We start from the raw sequence: 18,112 nt of genomic DNA, 5'->3' as shown, positions 1-18,112 counted from the left end.
GTATTTTTATTAGAGGAATTACACATGCAGAGCAGAGGCACACGAGAGACATTACGGTACTGTATTAGACTTTATGCAAACATTTCCTTCAACTCAACATTAATCCGTAATTGCAGCCTCATTAGTTAAGAAATCAGAGGTGTGGGGACTGAGAGACAATGTCCTTTGTAGACTAGGCATGGCAGGATGCACCCTGTCTAGTCTAATGTGTTAGTGAGAGAGATGAGAGATGGGAAATTAGGGCAGGGTTAGATATGTACAAAGTTTGGGAGTTAGCTGAGAGGTTACAAGTGGAAGAGATCCATGTATCTCTACTATTTGGGAAAGCACAAAGCTGCCTGAATGTTTACCAAAATATCTTATAGTGTGTGTAAATGTTACACTCGTACTCATATATGGGTAGAAAATGACAGACTTGGGCACTAATAAGCGGCTGAATTGGAACGTAGTGGCTGTACGGTAACATGCTATACATGACGTCAGAGCTCTGTATGGGTTTTGACTGACAACCGTTCTGAACTGGAGCACCGTGCTATGAGAAGTTGCCCCTCGTCACTCCCGGTTATTGGGCAACTTTTGAGAATTTTTTGTTGTCCGAGTACGGGAAATACTGTAAATTAAGATGACTATGTATTTTGAACAATGAGACATTGAGGATTATAATAAATACCGCATGGATGTCATAAATATAGTCCAAATTTGCACTTTACATTTCCATGTCATAAAACTAATTTCATAGACAGTGTCAATGTTTATGATCACTATGTTTGATGTACAGTTACAAGATGACATGGAGTCATACCCTGGTTTGTTCTGAACACAATGAGCCCATGTTTATTTATTGTGAAGGACATGTTCTGGGGCACACACACCTGAATGCATCAAAAAATGAAGAATGCCCACAAATTAAGATCAGTTTTTCTGAATTGCCTTGTGAAAGCGTAACACTGTAAGATCGTATTTTATAACTTAGCTATCTATGTTGGCAGTAGAATACGTTTTCAAATCATGCCCACCTGACCAGATTTGTTGGACCATTTTTGGATTACGTAAACAACAACAGTAATTGTGTGATGGCGGGAATGCAGGGTTGTGTTCCAAATGAAACTACAAGTGTGTTTGCTTATCAGCAACAACAAAAAGTACCATGTACTTCTTTGAGTCATAAAAGTACATTGAACTTTGGAATGGTGTGTGGCCATTTGGAGACACCATTTAGTCCCCTCACTCAAACCCTTGTCATTTTTTTGCGGCCAAAAGTACAGCAAATGTAAAATGCACATAACATCAACAGTGTAATGTTTGGATTCAGTCTTGTGTCAGGTGAACTATAGTGTACTCAAATAAGAACTAATAATTTTCCCATTAAATTGCTACCATAGTTATTCATATACTTTTCATATTTCTTCTGTAAGAATATTTCAATTTAGCCCTGTCCATATAGGCCCATTTCCACGAGTGTAAAGGGTTAAACCTCCACACGTTCCACTGTTAAATCATTCAGAGCATTGTAATCTTGGAAATCTGTGAGCTAAAATAGAATCCAATGTTTCCAGAGACCCCAATAAACATCAATAACCAACTGCTCTACAGTGGTGGAAAAGTACTCAATTGCCATACTTGAGTAAAAGTAAAGATACCTTAATAGAAAAGGGAAAGTCACCTAGTAAAATCCTACTTGAGTAAAAGTTTAAAAGTATCTGGTTTTAAATATACGTAAGTATCAAAAGTCAAAGTAAAAGTATAAATGATTTCATATTCCTTATATTAAGCAAACCAGACGGCACCATTGGATATTTTTTTATTTATATATTTTTTTACAGATAGCCAGGGGCACACTCCAATACAGGGATGTTCTCTTGATAGGTGTGTTAATTAGACCATTTTCCTGTCATTTTAAGTATTCAAAATGTAACGAGTACTTTTGGGTGTCAGGGAAAATGTATGGAGTAAAAAGTACATCATTTTCTTTAGGAATGTAGTGAAGTGCTTTAAACCACTGCTGCTCTAGTTCCTCGCTCACCCATCCCCTGGTTTACATTGAGAGTGCATCACAAGATGGATGAACCATCAAACACCATCTCTCTCTCCTTCTCTCTCTCTCCTCTCTCTCGCTCTCTCTCTCGCTCTCTCCTTCTCTCTCTCTCAATTCACTTTATTGGCATGACGTAACAATGTACATATTGCCAAAGCTTACTTTGGATATTTACAATATGAAAATAATAAGAATCAAAATTGTCAATGGGACAACAGCAACAACAATAACCAAGTGTTAAAATAATCATACATTGAACAATAACAATAAACATACAGTAGAGGACATGTGCAGGTTGATTGGTCTGTCAGACACTGTCCCTCAACTTATGGGAGGCAGCAATGTAGTGCACTGCCAACCCACAGCTCTCTGCGTCCTCCCCCAACAAGACGGGTAGCCTATCCTCATCAGAGAGGTCTTTGAAACCTTGAATAAGGGTTTCAACTTTGGGGAAATTAGCTCCGTCTCAGGTTCTGCTGTTGTGCAGTGGTTGAACAGCCTTTCCTCTAAAGGGAGACAGGCTTTCCTGTGTCTACCCTTCTCAATGGCAAGGCTGTGCTCACTGAGCCTGTACTTTGTCAAGGTTTTTCTAAGGTTTTGATCAGTAACCATGGTGAAATATTTAGCCACGGTGTACTGCCAATTTAGGGCCAGATAGCACTGCATTTTGCTTTGTGCTTGTTTCCCAATAAGCAATGCAGTTTTGTTTTGACTGTGTTGTAATTTGGTTTATTCTGATTGATTGGATGCTCTGGTCCTAATGCTTCAGTGTGTTAGTAGAACAAGTTTGTGAACTCAGCCCCAGGACCAGCTGGATGAGGGGACTCTTTTCTTTGCTCAGCTCTTGGCATTGCAGGGCTTGGTAGTGATATGAGAGGGGGTCACTGTATTTTAGATGTTTCCAAAACTTAATTGCTCTTTTTTGAGTTTTTATTAATAGTGGATATTGGCCTAATTCTGCCCTGCATGCATTGTTTGTAGGTTTCCTCTGGACATGTAGGAGAATCATACAGAACTCTGCATGTAGGGTTTCAATTGGGTGTTTGTCCCATTTGATGAAATCTTGTTTTGCACATCTCGCTGCCATAAAGTGCAATTGGTTCAATGACAAAATCAATTCGTTTTAGCAACATTTTTATAGGTATTTCAATTTGAATTTGTTTTTTAATGGCGTAGAATGCCCCCTGTGCTTTCTCTCTCAGTTCATTCACTGCCTCATTAAGGTGTCCAGTTGAGCTCATTTTTAATCTAAGTAATTGTAGTGTGTGCAGTACTCTATACATTTTGTACCAATGGAGAACTTCGGTCTAATTCCCTGAGATCTGGATCTTCTCTGGAAAATCCTTATTTTAGTCTTTTTGGGGTTTACTGCCAGGGCCCAGGTCTGGCAGTACTGCTCTAGCGGGTCCAGGCTCTGCTGTAGGCCTTGTTCTCTCTCTCTCTCTAGGATGATGTCTTATAAAGTGACTGTCCATTGCTGATAGGGGAGAACCGAGACGAAAGTAACTTTACTTTTGTACCTGCTGGCGGGGCAGGAGTAACACAGCCTTGGGATGGAAGTAACATCTGGCGAGAAGTGCACAATATATGTCTTATCTCCATGTTTCTGGTTTGTAATGCTCATTATTTTGAATAAATGTACTATCAGCCATCATTTTAAGTTTGTATCGATTTGAATAATTAATGCCATAGGTTCGGAATTTATGAAAATGAACCATGCGTCAACATCGCATTGTTGTGCAACCACAATATGTTGCCTTACAATATTCATCAGACTGAAATGGATCACATAATGGCAATTTTAACCATAATCTTCTCATCTCACTTCATTGGGAATGTAGTAGGATATGTTTCTCACCCTTTTCAATGACTTTAGTGCTTAGCCCTACCAATCAGGTGCCCTCCAGCTGTCCTTGTCCTGCACGCTCCTCATGTCTTGATAGAATACATGTTTTTATTCTCTTCACAAACGGCAAACTCCTCGAGCTAATCACATTTTCATGGCTTGACACAAGGTAATTAAATCCCGAAAATAAAGATATGTATTTTAACCACTAACATGTTAATAAAAGCTTATGTGAGACGCTGATCCATCATGTCAATTGATTAAGGCACAATTCTAATGATGTAATATATCATATTTCGCTAACATTATAAAAACCATATTAACGTCACTAGCTTCTGTCTTATCTGAGAAAATGGGTGTGTTACTTTCGTCCTGGCTCTCCCCTACAGTGAGTGGTTTACTGCTGTGATAATTCCAGTCATCAGCCAGGGAAATGGTGGCTTAGCTGTGAGTCAGGGAGGGAGGGAAGATAGAAGGGAGAGAGGATGCTGGAAGGGAGGGGGTTCCATTTGGAGAGAGGCAGAGAAGACTGCTGGGGGAGTGTTAAACTGGTACGTCTGTCCAAGGTTTGGGGGGCACATTAAAGATAGTTGGCATAGTGGAGGGGACAATTGTCCCCCAGCCAGGCAGGGCTGGTTCAGGCTGCTTTTGAACAGGGTTGCTCAGCCACAAACACAGCACAGTGCTGGGCTGGCTGACTGGCATTGGTGTGTTTGGATCTGTCTTGGCATGGGCTGCTGTGACAGCTGTCTGGAAATAGTGGGAGCCCCTGAGATGTGAGACGGGGAAGAGTGGGAGCAAAACAACATGCACAAATTACTGTGAAATTCTGTTGCCCTGTTCTCCCTACACAGTTTCCAACACATGCAGAGTAAGAAATAGGCAGCTCAGCCAAATCAACAAAGAAAAAAAGGTATTATGGGGAGGATACTGTTTCTAAGTAGATAATCACTGTAAGGAACATGTTGTAATTGGACGCCTTTTATCTTAAAGGGATAATCCACCCTAAGAAATAAAAATCATGAAAGTCCTGTCAATTTTGCAAAAGCCTACAGTAGAAGTCAAAAGTTTGGACACATCCATTCATTCCAGGATTTTTCTTTATTTTTACTATCTTCTACATTGTGAATAATAGTGAAGACATCACATCTATGAAATAACACATATGGAATCATGTACTAACCAAAAAAGTGTTAAAACTAAATCCAAATATATTTTATATATGATATTCTTCAAAGTAGCCAACCTTTGCCTTGATGACAGCTTTGCACAGTCTTGGCATTCTCTCAACCAGATTCATGAGGTAGTCACCTGGAATTCATTTCAAATAACAGGTGTGCCTTGTTAAAAGTTAAATAGTGCAATTTCTTTACTTCTTAATACGTTTGAGCCAATCAGTTGTGTTGTGACAAGGTAGGGTGGTATACAGAAGAAAGCTCTATTTGGTAAAATACCAAGTCCATATTATGGAAAGAACAGCTCAAATAAGCAAAAAGATATGACAGCCCATCATTATTTAAATACAAGAAGGTCAGTTAATACGGAAAATGTCAAGAACTTTGCAAGTTTTTTCAAGAGTAGTCGCAAAAAACATCAAGCGCTACGATGAAACTAGCTCTCATGAGGACGGCCACAGGAAATGAAGACCCAAAGTTAGCTTTGCTGAAGAGGATAAGTTCATTGGAGTTAACTGTACCTCAGATTGCAGCCCAAATAAATGCTTCACAGAGTTCAAGTGACAGACACATCTCAACATCAACTGTTCAGAGGAGACTGTGTGAATCAGGCTTTCATGGTTGAATTGCTGCAAAGGAACCACTACTAAAGGACACCAATAAGAAGAGACTTGCTTGGACCAAGAAACAAGAGCAATGGACATTAGACTGGTGGAAATCTGTCCTTTGGTCTGATGAGTCCACAGTTTTGGTTCCAACCGCCGTGTCTTGTAAGAAGCAGAGTAGGTTGATGATCTCTGCATGTGTGGTTCCCACCATGAAGCATGGATGAGGAGGTGTGATGGTGTGGGGGTGCTTTCCTGGTCACACTGTCTGTGATTTATTTAGAATTCAAGGCACACTTAACCAGCATGGCTACCACATCATTCTGCAGCGATACATCACCCCATTGGGTTTGTGCTTAGTGGGATTGTCATTTGTTTTTCAACAGGACAATGACCCAGAACACCTCCAGGTTGTGTAAGGGCTATTTGACCAAGAAGGAGAAGGATGGAGTGGTGCATCAGATGACCTGGCCACAAAAATCACCCGACCTCAACCCAATTGAGATTGTTTGTGATGAGTTGGACCACAGAGTGACGGAAAATCAGCCAACAAGTGCTCAACATATGTGGGAACTCCTATAAGAGTATTGGAAAAAGATTCCAGGTGACTACCTCATGAAGCTGGTTGAGAGAATGCCAATAGTGTGCAAAGCTGTCATCAAGGCAAATGGGTAGTTACTTTCAAGAATCTCAAATAAATATATTTGGATGTAGTTTTAACACGTTTTTGGTTACTACATGATTCCATATGTGTTATTTTACAGTTGTGATGTCTTCACTATTATTCAACAATGTAGAAAATAGTAAAAATAAAGAAAAACCCTGGAATGAGTAGGTATGTCCACACTGTTGACTGGTGCTGTATATACTATCACTGGGTAAAACAAACATGTTTTGCCATGATTTAACTTCTGAGTTGTCCGTCTGTGAAAATCAGGAAATTGTGCAGGAACATGTCATAGCTACATAATTCTTGTCACTTGGGTATAACACACTTTCACATTTCATAACACTTTTAAAGATCATATAATGTTGATCTGAATCTGAAAACAATTACCTTCACTCCAGATTGCCAAATTAGCAAATATATGGTATGGGATTACTTGTCTAGAACGCATCCGTCCGTTTATATCAAATCAAATTTTATTGGTCACATACACATATGTAGCAGATGTTACTACGGGTGTGGCGAATTGCTTGTATCATCATGACAAAATGTATATTTTGCTTAAATGTGCTCAATCTAAACAGTGTACCAAATTGTTTTCCTTCAAGTACCATGTTGCAATGCCCCTTGTGTCTATGGAAAACAGAGATATTACAGAAATTAGGAGATAGGAATCCCATTGGGCAATGAATGGATAAACGTCCCACTAAACTGACTGTCGACCAATTGCATTCAGGTTGTCATGCTGCGTCACGTGCTGCTAAGCTAATCGTCACGCAATCCCTTCTCAAAGTCAGGTTATGAATCGAGAAACCTGCCTATTTTCCTCGAAAGTACGTTATGTCACGACTCCAAGGCTATGGAAAAGATTTGCAATGTTGTACTTCTTGTTCAAGAAATCGGTGATTGTAAAAGTACCCAATTTCATACTTGAGTAAAAGTAAAGATACCAAAATAGAAAACGTCTCAAGTTAAAGTCACCCAGTAAAATACTACTTGAGTAAAAGTCTTAAAGTATTTGGTTTTAAATACAGTGAATTCGGAAAGTATTCAGACCCCTTCACTTTTTCACATTTTGTCACATTACAGCCTTATTTTAAAATGGATTAAATTGTTTTTTCCCCCTCATCAATCTAAGCACAATAACTTACAGTATATCACAAAAGTGAGTACACCCCTCACATTTTTGTAAATATTTGGGTATATCTTTTCATGTGACAACACTGAAGAAATGACACTTTGCTACAATGTAAAGTAGTGAGTGTACAGCTTGTATAACACTGTACATTTGCTGTCCCCTCCAAATAACTCAACACACAGCCATTAATGTCTAAACCGCTGGCAACAAAAGTGAGTACACCCTTAAGTGAAAATGTCCAAATTGGTCCCAAAGTGTCAATATTTTGTGTGGCCACCATCATTTTCCAGCACTGCCTTAACCCTCTTGGGCATGGAGTTCACCAGAGCTTCATAGGTTGACACTTAAGTCCTCTTCCACTCCTCCATGACGACATCACGGAGCTGGTGGATGTTAGAGACCTTGCACTCCTCCACCTTCCGTCTGAGGATGCCCCACAGATGCTCAATAGGGTTTAGGTCTGGAGACTTGCTTGGCCAGTCCATCACCTTTACCCTCAGCTTCTTTAGCAAGGCAGTGGTCGTCTTGGAGGTGTGTTTGGGGTTGTTATCATGTTGGAATACTGCCCTGCGGCCCAGTCTCCGAAGGGAGGGGATCATGCTATGCTTCAGTATGTCACAGTACATGTTGGCATTCATGGTTCCCTCAATGAACTGTAGCTCCCCAGTGCCGGCAGCACTCATGCAGCCCCAGACCATGACATTCCCACCACCATGCTTGACTGTAGGCAAGACACACTTGTCTTTGTACTCCTCACCTGGTTGCCGCCAGACACGCTTGACACCATCTGAACCAAATACTTTTATCTTGGTCTCATCAGACCACAGGACATGGTTCCAGTAATCCATGTCCTTAGTCTGCTTGTCTTCAGCAAACTGTTTGCGGGCTTTCTTGTGCATCATCTTTAGAAGAGGCTTCCTTCTGGGACCACAGCCATGCAGACCAATTTGATGCAGTGTACGGCGTATGGTCTGAGCACTGACAGGCTGACCCCCCACCCCTTCAACCTCTGCAGCAATGCGGGCAGCACTCATACGTCTATTTCCCAAAGACAACCTCTGGATATGACGCCAAGCACGTGCACTCAACTTCTTTGGTCGACCATGGCGAGGCCTGTTCTGAGTGGAACCTGTCCAGTTAAACCGCTGTATGGTCTTGGCCACCGTGCTGCAGCTCAGTTTCAGGGTCTTGGCAATCTTCTTATAGCCCAGGCCATCTTTATGTAGATCAACAATTCTTTTTTTCAGATCCTCAGAGATTTCTTTGCCATGAGGTGCCATGTTGAACTTCCAGTGACCAGTCAGTATGAGGGAGTGTGAGAGCGATGACACCAAATTTAACACACCTGCTCCCCATTCACACCTGAGTCCTTGTAACACTAAAGAGTCACATGACACCGGGGAGGGAAAATGGCTAATTGGACCCAATTTGGACATTTTCACTTAGGGGTGTACTCACTTTTGTTGCCAGCGGTTTAGACATTAATGGCTCTGTGTTGAGTTATTTTGAGGGGACAGCAAATGTACACTGTTATACAAGCTGTACACTCACTACTTTACAATGTAGTAAAGTGTCATTTCTTCAGTGTTGTCACATGAAAAGATATACTCAAATATTTACAAAAATGTGAGGGGCGTACTCACTTTTGTGATATACTGTATAATGATAAAGCAAAAACAGTTTTTTAGAAGAAAATTCAAATATGTTAATAATAAATAAAATGAAATACGACATTCACATAAGTATTCAGACCCTTTACCCAGTACTTTGTTGAATCACCTTTGGCAGTGATTACAGCCTTGAGTCGTATTGGGTATTATGCTACAAGCTTGGCACACCTGTATTTGGGGAGTTTCTCCCATTTTTCTCAGCAGATCCTCTCAAGCTCTGTCAGATTGGATGGGGAGCATCGCTTCACAGCTATTTTCAGATCTCTCCAGAGATGTTCGATCGGGTTCAAGTCCGGGCTCTGGCTAGGCCACTTAAGGATATTCAGAGACTTGTCCCAAAGCCTCTCCTGCGTTGACTTGGTTGTGTGCTTAGGGTCGTTGTCCTGTTGGAAGGTGAACTTTCACCCCAGTCTGAGGTCCTGGGTGCTCTGGAACAAGTTTTCATCAAGGATCTTTCTGTACTGCTCCGTTCATCTTTCCCTCGATCCTGACTAGTTTCCCACTCCCTGCCGCTGAAAAATATCCCCATAGTATGATGCTGCCACCACCATGCTTTACCGTAGATGTGGTGCCATTTTTCCTCCAGACGTGACGCTTGGCATTCAGGCCAAATAGTTCAATTTTGGTCTCTTTAGACCAGAGAAGCTGCCCTTTGGCAAACTCAAAGTGGTCTGTCATGTTCCTTTTACTGAGGAGTGCCTTCCGTCTTTTACTGAGGAGTGCCTCCCGCACTCCTGATTGGTGGAGTGCTGCAGAGATGCTTGTCCTTCTGGAAGTTCTTCACATCTCTACAGAAGAGCTCTAGAGCTCTGTCAGAGTGACCATCAGGTTCTTGGTCACCTCTCTGACAAAGGCTCTTCTCCCCCGATTGCTCAGTTTGACCGGTTGGCCAACTCTAGGAAGAGTCTTGGTTGCACCCAACATTTAAGTATGATGGAGGCCAATGTGTTCTTGGTGACCTTCAATGCTGCAGAATTTATTTGTACCCTTCCCCAGATCTGTGCCTCGACACAATCCTATCTCTGAGCTCTACGGAAAATTCCTTCGACCTCATGGCTTGGTTTTTGCTCTGATGTGCACTGTCAACTGTGGGATCTTATATAGAAATGTGTGTGCCTTTCCAGATCTTGTACATCAATATAATTTATCACAGGTGGATTCCAATCAAGTTGTAGAAACACCTCAAGGATGATCAATGGAATCAGGAAGCACCTAAGCTCAATTTCGAGTCTCACAGCAAAGGGTCTGAATACTTTTGTAAATAATGTATTTCTGTTTATTATTTTTAATACATTTGCAAACATTTCTACAAACTGCTTCGCTGTGTCCTTATGGGGTATTGTGTGTAGATTGATGACACATTTTTTATTTTAGAAAAAGGCTGTAACATAACAAAATGTGGAAAAAGGGAATGGGTCTGAATACTTTCCGAATCCACTGTATTCTTAAGTATCAAAAGTAAATGTAACATTTCTACAAACTGCTTCGCTGTGTCCTTATGGGGTATTGTGTGTAGATTGATGACACATTTTTTATTTTAGAAAAAGGCTGTAACATAACAAAATGTGGAAAAAGGGAATGGGTCTGAATACTTTCCGAATCCACTGTATTCTTAAGTATCAAAAGTAAATGTAACAGCTAAAATATACTTAAGTATTAAAGTAAAAGTATAAACAATCCACATTCCTTATATTAAGCAAACCAGACGGCAGCATTTTCTTGTTGTTTTAATTTACGGATAGCCAGGGGCACAGTCCAACACTCAGAGATCATTTAGAAAGGAGGCATTTGTGATTCTGCTAGATCAGAGGCAGTAGGGATGACCAGGGATGTTCTCTTGACAAGTGCGTGAATTTGACCTTTTTCCTGTCATGCTAAGCATTCGAAATGTAACGAGTACTTTTGTCTGTCAGGGGAAATGTATGGAGTAAAATGTACAATATTTTCTTTAGGAATATAGTAAAAGTAAAAGTTGTCAAAAATGTAAATAGTAAAGTAAAGTACAGATACCCCCCCAAAACTACAGTGGTACTTTATACCACTCCACGAAATTCATGCTAATGTTTGGCTTTTGAGCTAGTGCCCAATTGATTCCCATTCACTCCTTGAAGGAAAATTCCCATTGGCGACACATGGGCAATGTACACAATGGCCGTTACTATGATTCTAATGGAGTTTCCCATCTCCTCAAAAGTATCTCTGTGGGAAAGAAACGTACTGTGCTCTCACTCTGGGCAGAGACAAACTGAAAGTTGAACTCTGTGTGAAGTTGATAGTGTAGTTTGTTTAGCCGATTTTACAGCTAGATATCTACTTCACATGCTAATATTGACTTTGATATTAGCTATGTGTTCTAGCAAGCTACTTAGCCAGCCCAATGAGAGAGAACTTTGCATTGTGGGTTATGTAGTACACTTGAGCTGCAACAGATTCCCAACAACAACTTAGAACAAGGTTTCTACCAACCTTGTTCTAACTACAATTTTTTTTACATTTTACCTTGATTTAACTAGGTAAGTCAGTTAAGAAAAAAATCTTATTTCCAATGACAGCGGATTAACTGCCTTGTTCTGTGGCAGAATGACACATTTCTACCTTGTCAGCTCGGGGGATTCGACCTTGCCACCTTTTGGTTACTATTCCAAAGCTCTAACCACTATCCCCTAGGATACCTGCCGCCCCATGTTCTCTGCTCTTACTCTGGGAAGATAAAATTAAACATTTGGTCACAAAAATGATGGTTTCAAATATATTAGTGTTATTTAACAATATTTAACACTGTTAATAATAGGAATGAGGTTTTTGGGGTGGATTATCCCATGAAGTCTTCCTTTGAGACATATTAGAGTTTCATTTCTGTCCAACCTGATGGACCATAGTGATACTTTTTTTCATAAAGGGATTGTGAAGTTTTAAAGAAGGTACCAGCCATGATTCAGCTTGAATAATATTAATGCATCTCAATGTTCACGTAATGTACTAATTTATGGCCTTTCTAACATAATTTTGATCCTTTGTATCAATATTTAAAATACGGCAATGAAAATCATTATGGTAATTGCTTGTCACATTCAGTTTGCTTTGTTGTATTACCTAACATAAGCCCATATGGCAGCTTCAACATTCACTGCATCTTCTCCATTATATCACTATAGAGTTATCCCTTTACAAAGAGCAATGTCACAAAACATAGATTTAAATAAAGAGACACGTACTGTATGGCAGTAACTTCTCTACCATTACTCTTGGTGTTGTCCTACCATGAAAGGCCCTGTTAACGACCACTATTTTAAGGTGCCAATTTCCCACTGCAGGTACCCAAGGCACCTTCCCTTTGTGTTACCCAACAGAGAGAATAATAAATATAATTCTCTTTCTCCTCCTCCATTTTGCTGCACTCTAATTTTCCTGCACAGCCCCCCGCCGCCCCTCCCCTACTGCTCGTAACTCTGGGCTGGCTGTGTGCATCTGCCTGGCACACTCAAGCAGCGGGTGGAACAAACAGAGGAGTGGAGGACACAGAGGGTCTTCTATGCTCTATGGCTTGGATGTCCACCACTGCTAAGGTGAACGGAGCATTACCATCTCAAACACACCAGGAACCAGTTGTCAGGGAGCTAAGCATTTACACTTGCTACATCTGCTCACAGCTTCACAGTGTCACAGCTATCTCCCTAACATACACTTATGCACACATGCATGTACAGAAATACATATGCACAACCACACATTGACACAAACACACCCACACGGGCGAACTTTGTGATTTTGGAGGCCCCAGGCAGAGTCTTACTATTTGTAGCCCATATATCTGATGACATGCCATACTCTTTTAGACCAGACAGCATCACATACATGGGCTACACGTACATGTCCTCTGCCTCAACGACGATGGCAGCATTGTCATCGTCGTGGCATACATGTGGGAACATGGCGCCGAAGGGGATATCTGCCGTTTTATGGGCTCTTAACCAACTGTGCTATTTTGTTTGTTTATTCACATTGTTTGTAACTTATGAATAATTTTTCTTTAATGAGTCGGACGAGAGGGATTTACTCCAAACACTCGAACAGGCCCTCATCCTGTCATTTGCAGGAGAAAGAGACGTAGGAGATCGGGGTGCCTTGTGAGGATCCGGGGATGAGTGGCTAATCTGTCTTTGCCATCGGTACTATTGGCCAACGTACAATGCGCTGGATAATAAAGTCGACGAACTAGAAGCATGTATATCTTACCAATGGGACATAAAAAATTGTAATATCTTATGTTTCACAGAGCCGTGGCTGAAAGACGACATGAATAACATACAGCTGGCTGGGTTATACACTGTATCGGCAGGATAGAACAGCAGGCGCTGGTAAGACAAGAGGTGGCGATCTATGTATATTTTTAAACCACAGCTGGTGCACGATATCTAAGGAAGTCTCGAGGTTTTGCTCACCTGAGGTAAAGTATCTCATGATAACTGTGGACCACACCATCTACCTAGAGAGTTTTCATCTGTATTCTTCATAGCTGTCTATTTACCACCACAATGATGACTGTGTGATGACGCTCTCCGCAGCTGATGTGAGTAAGACCTTTAAACAGGTCAACATTCACAAGGCCGCAGGGTCTTGTGAATGTCTGTAATACAAACATGTTTCAAGCAGACCACCACAGTCCCTGTGCCCAAGAACCTAAGGTAACCTGTCTGAATGACTATCGACCCGAAGCACTCACATCTGTAGCCATGAAGTGCTTTGAAAGGCTCTTCATGTTTAACATCAACACCATTATCGCAGAAACCCCCGACCCACTCTAATTTGCATACCGCCCCAACAGATTCACAGATGATGCAATCTCTATTGCACTCCACACTGCCCTTTCCCACCTGGACAAAAGGAACACATATGTGAGAACGCTATTCATTGACTACAGCTCAGCGTTCAACACCATAGTGCCCTCAAAGCTCATCACTAAACACTTCCCTCTGCAACTGGATCCTGGACTTCCTGACGTGCCGCCCCCAGGTGGTAAGGGTAGGTAACAACACATCCACCACGCTGATCTTCACCACTGGGGACCCTCAGGGGTGCTTGCTTAGTCCCCTCCTGTACTCCCTGTTCACCCACAACTGTGTGACCAAGCACTACTCCAATACCATCATTACATTTGCTGACAACACAGCAGTGGTAGGCCTGATCACTGACAGCAATGAGAGGAGGTCAGAGACCTGGCTGTGTGGTGCCAGGACAACAACCTTTCCCTCAATGTAATCTAGGCAAAGGAGATGATTGTGGACTACAGGAAAAGGAGGACCGAGCACGCCCCCATTCTCATCGACGGGGCTGTAGTGGTGCAGAGAGCTTGAGAGCTTCACGTTCCTTGGTGTCCACACCACCAACAAACTAACATGGTCCAAGCACAACAAGACAGTCGTGAAGAGGGCACGAGAAAACATATTCCTCCTCAGGAGACTGAAAATATTTGGCATGGGTCCTCAGATCCTCAAATGGTTCTACACCTGCACCATCGAGAGCACCCTTACGGGTTGCATCACTGCCTGTTATGGCAACTGCTTGGCCTCCGACCACAAAGCACTACAGAGGGTAGTGCGTAAGGCCCAGTACATCACTGGGGCCAAGCTTCCTACCATCCAGGACCTCTATACCAGAGGAGGAAGACCCTTTAGGGTCTGAGGAAGACCCTAAAAATTGTCAAAGACTCCAGCCACCCTAGTCATAGACTGTTCTCTCTGCTACCGCATGGCAAGCGGTACCGGAGCGCCAAGTCTAGGTCCAAGAGGCTTCTAAACAGCTTCTACCCCCAAGCCATAAGTGTCACAACTTCCATCGAAGGTGGCTCCTCTCCCTGTTCGGGCGGTGCTCGGCGGTCGTCGTCACCGGCCTACTAGCTGCCACCGATCCATTTTTCCTTTTCGTTTGTGTCTGTCTGTTTTGTTTACACCTGTGTCCTATTAGTTGATTTCGGTGGGTTTATTAAGCTCCGCTGCCTGCTAGTCTTTGTGCGGGATTGTTTTGCTGTGGTTACTTTGTTAGGGGTGCATGTCTGCACCACGGGGTTGTCTTTTCTCACAGCAGTGGTACCCTTTTGGATGGTGTTTAGGAGTAGAGGTTTCTCCTCCGTGTGTAGCGTGTATTTCCCTGTGTGTGGCGACCTCGTTTGGGCGTGTCCCCCCCCCATGTTGTTGTCGAGTTGGGACTACTTAATAAACGATTGTGCCACTGGGACTTCCTTGCTCCCCTGCTCCTGATTCCTGCACCTCCCTCCGTCTAGGAGGCACGTAACAAGAAGACTCCTGAACATGTAATCAAATGGCTACCCAGACTATTTGCATTGCCACCCCCCCTCTGTAACCATGCTGCTACTCTCTGTTATTATCAATGCATAGTCACTTTAGTCACTCTACCTACATGTACATATTACCTAAATTATCTCGACTTACCCGTGCCCCCGCACATTGACTCTGTACCGGTACCCCCTGTATATACTGTAGTCTCGCTATTGTTATTTTACTGCTGCTCTTAAATTATTTGTTACTTTTATTTTTGGTATTTTGGGGGTATTTTTCTTTAAACGGCATTGTTGTTTTAGGGCTTGTAAGTAAGCATTCCACTGTAAGGAGCATGTCACAAATTGTATTTTATTTTATTATCAGCAGCACCTATCTTTTTATAACAAAATAATGCATATTGTATCCCCCTAGAGTCTAAGGGCCCGAGGCTGGTTTTCTACTAAGCTAGCCACATTGAGCACCAGGCTTCCCTAATATAGATAAACCTGGGGAAGTGCATGGCAGAAAAATAGCTAAATAGGGGTGGAGACCCGGTGTAAATCGGTGACGCCTCGCTACATATCAAACCAATCAAATGCCTTGCTTGGGCGGAGCTCCAATAGCACTCAGTAGATTACTGCTGTAGGTGCAACAGTGCAGGATGATTATTTTTACAGTCTATGTTGAGGATGGCCAGGAAATCACTGATTAAAACCCCATCAAAGTGTGTTGATGAATGTCGATTTTGTGTATAGAGCCTACTACTGACAAAACAGTGCAATATTGCAAAATAGCTTATGGAACAACTCTCTGCCAAATGTGTCTTTCACGGTCTGAAAACATTGACGAACATAACACAGGCATGTGGGGGAGGATTCTTGAAATGTAACATTGAATCAAAATCTTGCCGCTGGGAGCCAGTGGACCATTCAAACCATTTTTACAATACAACATTCTCCAGACCTCCAAGGAAGGCATGACAGCGACGTGATTTTGGAGGTACAGCAACGCGGGACTACTGCTAAGCTATCATATGTAATTGTTTTCAGATGGTCATACCAAGGATAATTTAGCTATTTGATTTTGAATTTAAGGACACCTGTAGGTTAAAATAATATCTATTTAAAAAAAATATTTGATGAAACATTAATTTTGTCATTACTGCTATAAGCAAAAAGAAAAGCTTTGAGTAACAGATTCATAAATGGAAAAACAGTCAACCCTGCTGGTTATATACAGTACCTTCGAAAAGTATTCAGACCCCTTGACTTTTTTCACATTTTGTTACGTTACAAGGGGTCTGAATACTTTCTGATGGCACTGTAGGCTAACTGCTGAACGGGGCTTAGAATATACTTAGCTTTTATTGTTCAGGTTCACCATTAGAAATATGTTTGGTAGTTTTGCTTTAAACATCAGTGTATTTGGTCATTTTTAAATATACAGGCTAAAGTTGACTATTTCATAAGGTGCAGCAATCATATTGAGAGGCACACTGTGTTGACAAAGAGGAAGAGAAAAGAAGATAGCTAACAACTTCCAAACGGTCAAAACGATTAGACTTTGAAATGGGGGTGAAATCCAACGTTGTGCTAAATTGTGCTGTATATTTATTGGCTATGTCATAGCTAATTTGTAAACAATAAATATTGATACATTACTAGCTCAAACCCTTAATCTGCAAAAATGACAAGTTAATTATTTGGTGATGGGGATTTCAGAACCAAAGTGGGAGGACATTGCCTGCCCCCCCTATAGATACCCAGATAGCGGGGTGGTATATTCCTAGTGTCCCTTAAGGCTCAGATCAGGTGCTACATAGTACATACACCATAATCACACATCACACATCACACATCACACACACACACACACACACACACACACACACACACACACACACACACACACACACACACACACACACACAGTCTTGTACAGCTAACCTTGTGGAGACAATTCAGTCTCATTCAAAATCCTATTTTCCCTAACACTAAATCTAACCCTAACTCGTACTCTCACCCTAACCCTAACCCTAACCTAATATCACCAGTTAGTCCAATTTTTGTTGTGTTTATGCGACCAATGTTAATGCATCGAACCATATCGCATCGATTCATTCTCTAATCAAACATTTTTTCAAAGTTAAACGTATTATTAATGTATCGTATCGGAGCCTATGTATCTAGATACGTGTCAAATTGTGTTGAAAGGGAATGATGCACATCACTAATAAGTTGGTTTCATTTTCTGTGAAATGTCAGTCTGTGTCACGCCTGCCCCCGCTCCCCTTCCCTGGCGCTCGAGGGCGCCAGGCTACCCATCATTATACACACCTGTTACCATCATTACGCACAGCTGCGCTCATTGGACTCACCTGGACTCCCTCACTTTGTTGATTGTCCCTGCATATATGTCTGCTCCTCTGTGTTGTTCCCTGTAGTAGTATTGTTTGTAATGTCGTGTTTATGTCCTAATGCTGTTCTTGTTCCGTTGCATGTCCGTCTATATTAAATGGTTCACTCCCTGTACCTGCTTCTCATCTCCTGCGTCGGGCCCAGAATGCTACTACCATTACAAGAAGAATCAGAGAGTATTTTGGGGTTTTTGTTTTGTTGGTGAAGTCGGACCCGGGGGCCGCCGCCGATGGAAAAGAGGATGCCTAAGATGGATCGTCGGGCTGTCACACCTTAGCTGG

The sequence above is a fragment of the Salvelinus fontinalis genome, chromosome 18 (assembly GCF_029448725.1).
Source record: "Salvelinus fontinalis isolate EN_2023a chromosome 18, ASM2944872v1, whole genome shotgun sequence".
In the NCBI taxonomy this organism is placed as follows: Eukaryota; Metazoa; Chordata; class Actinopteri; order Salmoniformes; family Salmonidae; genus Salvelinus; species Salvelinus fontinalis.
This window is presented reverse-complemented; position numbering follows the sequence as displayed.